Genomic DNA, 2873 nt, shown 5'->3' on the forward strand with positions numbered 1-2873 from the left:
GAGGGTAGTAACTTTTCAGTAATTCATTATTATTACATATTCTTAAATTTCGGTATGTTACAGAAAAAAAATCGAATACTTAGGCACCAAGTCAGAATATTTTTAAAAAGGTGTTTAATCATTTCATAACTAGTTGAAATTTAGTTTAAAATGGATGTTTTTCAGAACTTTGACCAGGCTGAGACACAAAGGCAAAAAAGTTGAAAAGCATTTGCCCAGCTACTTCTGATTCCCAACGTGTTGCCCCCTGCTGGGAGACTGTGTCACAGCTAATCCCATTAATACTACTTTTCTTCGGAACTTAATTATTGTAAAAAATTCCACCTTCATTTCCATAAATGAAACGTATCTATCTTCCTTCAACAAAACTTTATTTAAAATCACTGTCAGCCCAGCGCGGGCACCGGCGCGGGCTATGGCTGTGACTTCCCTCATGTCAGCGTTGGTCGCCCGCTGATCCAGCCCGCTCAGAGCTGCCGCCTCTGTCCTCGCCCTTTCCACCTCGCGGCAGTTCCTTTGAACTCCCTCAGGGACGAGCTCTTACTGATTCCGATAACTCTCACTGCTCTTATGAGCTATGCTTTTGCACCAACTGAACAGCTGGCCAACCTAAAAATTGTTGCCTTTGCCGTCAGATACTCACTCTTGGTCTGTCAGCTTTGGATGAAGCAGTGGGGTTCTTGGGAAGAACCGATTGCCAATTAAATGAAGCTGTTGTCAGGAAACTGGCCCAGTGGATCAAGCAGGAAGTGTGGCAGGAGGTGAAGGAGTAGCTGGCCTCTGGCAACAAACGGCCATTCCTGAGCGTGGCTCTGGGCAGCAAAACTCCTGCAAGTCACTCCCATATCCTCAACAAAACCAGGGCAGCTGAAGATGTGGGAATCAATAGTGAGACAATTGTGAAACCAGCTTCAATTTCAGAGGAAGAATTGTTGGATTTAATCAATAAACTAAATAATGATGGTAATGTAGATGGCCTCCTTCTCCACCTGCCTCTTCAAGAGCACATTAATGAGAGAAAGATCTGCAATTCTGTTTTTCCAGATAAGGATGTTGATGGCTTTCATGTAATTAATGTAGGGCGAATGTATCTGGACCAGTATTCCACATACCAGCTACTCCATGCGGTGTGTGGGAAATAATTAAGCAAACTGGCATTCCAACCCTAGGGAAGGATGTGGTTGTGGCTGGAACGTCAAAAAATGTTGTATTGCCCATTGCAATGTCACTGCACACAGATGGGGTGCATGAACGTCACGGAGGTGATGCCACTGTTATAATATGTCATTGATATACCCCCAAAGAGCAGTTGAGGAAACATACAATTCTTGCAGATATTGTAATATCTGTTGCAGATGTTCCAAATCTGATCACAGCAAATATGACCAAGGAAGAAGCAATAGTCATTGATGTGGGAATAGATACAGTTCAAGGTCCTGTAACTGCTAAACCTAAGTTGATTGGAAATGTGGATTTTAAAGGAGTTAGGCAAAAAGCCAGTTATATCACTCCAGTTTCTGGAGGTGTTGGCCCTACGACAGTGGCAATGCTAATGAAGAATACCATAATCGCTGCAAAAAAAAAAGTGCTGAGGCTGGAAGAACGGAACGTGCTGAAGTCTAAGGAGCTTGGAGTAGCTGCAACTAACTCTTGTGTCTTCTATATCACCAGCAGCACTTCAAGCCAGCTCAAGAAGCAAAGCAAGCCAAGAGAAATGTGATTTTTTTTTATTTATTCTATTGAAATGGTTTAAAACGATGCTTTGCATTTATTGAAAGCTTTCACGGGTGTGTGTGACATAGCTCTGCAATACCTCACCAGGAAGCATTACAGTATCATGCAGGGTCATAGGATCTACCCAAGAGCAGCCATTAACCTTGTGACTAACATGGGAGACATTGTCATCTTGAGAATGAATGCTTCATTTTGTCAAGCCACCTCTGTTAAAAATTTGTCTCTTCTAGGATTGCACTTCTCTAGTGCTATTCCCATAAGCATTGATAATCATTTTAGGTACCAAACCTTTTGAGTTCAACTCATCAGACCAGAGGAAAAATTAGGGAAAAGATGAAAAAGAAAAAAATGGTAGTAACTGAGTAGAAAGAAAAAAATACTCTAATCTATATATGTATTGATTGGTAACCAGATCTATCTAAGTAGAACTGAATTGGCTAGGAAAAAATAAAAACTACATGTTAATCATTTTCCTAAGTTGTCTTTTTGAGGTTTGGTCAGTCATTGGGAAAATGTTAAGGATTGTTCCTTGCTTTTAGTCCTCATTTTATGTATGTTACCCCTTAGTAAGATCTCCCCACTTTAGTTTTCTAGGATTTAAAGGCTTATTTTATAAATTATTCATGTGTATTGTCATACTTGGCTTTTGCTATACAGTTTAACTTCATTGTTAAAGTTTTGTATTGTTAGGGAATATCTGTATAGTTTCTTTGGTGTATCTTTTTTTTAATTATAAGTAGGATTATTTTTATTTTTTATTATACTTTAAGTTTTAGGGTACATGTGCACAATGTGCAGGTTAGTTACCTATGTATACATGTGCCATATTGGTGTGCTGCACCCAGTAACTCGTCATTTAACATTAGGTATATCTCCAAATGCTATCCCTCCCCACTCCCCCCACCCTACAACAGGCCCCGGTGTGTGGTGTTCCCCCTCCTGTGTCCAAGTGTTCTCATTGTTCAGTTCCCACCTATGAGTGAGAACATGCGGTGTTTGGTTTTTTGTCCTTGTGATAGTTTGCTGAGAATGATGGTTTCTAGCTTCCCTACAAAGGACATGAACTCATCATTTTTTATGGCTGCATAGTATTCCATGGTGTATATGTGCCACATTTTCTTAATCTAGGCTATCATTGT

The 2873-nt window shown here is 40.2% G+C and overlaps 1 pseudogene; it reads left to right on the top strand.

Moving 5' to 3' along the window:
* Nucleotides 1-415: 415 nt before the first annotated feature.
* On the top strand, nucleotides 416-1720 carry LOC129464634 (bifunctional methylenetetrahydrofolate dehydrogenase/cyclohydrolase, mitochondrial-like; annotated as a pseudogene).
* Nucleotides 1721-2873: the final 1153 nt, after the last annotated feature.

This window comes from Symphalangus syndactylus, chromosome 16, assembly GCF_028878055.3.
Source record: "Symphalangus syndactylus isolate Jambi chromosome 16, NHGRI_mSymSyn1-v2.1_pri, whole genome shotgun sequence".
NCBI classification, from domain to species: Eukaryota; Metazoa; Chordata; class Mammalia; order Primates; family Hylobatidae; genus Symphalangus; species Symphalangus syndactylus.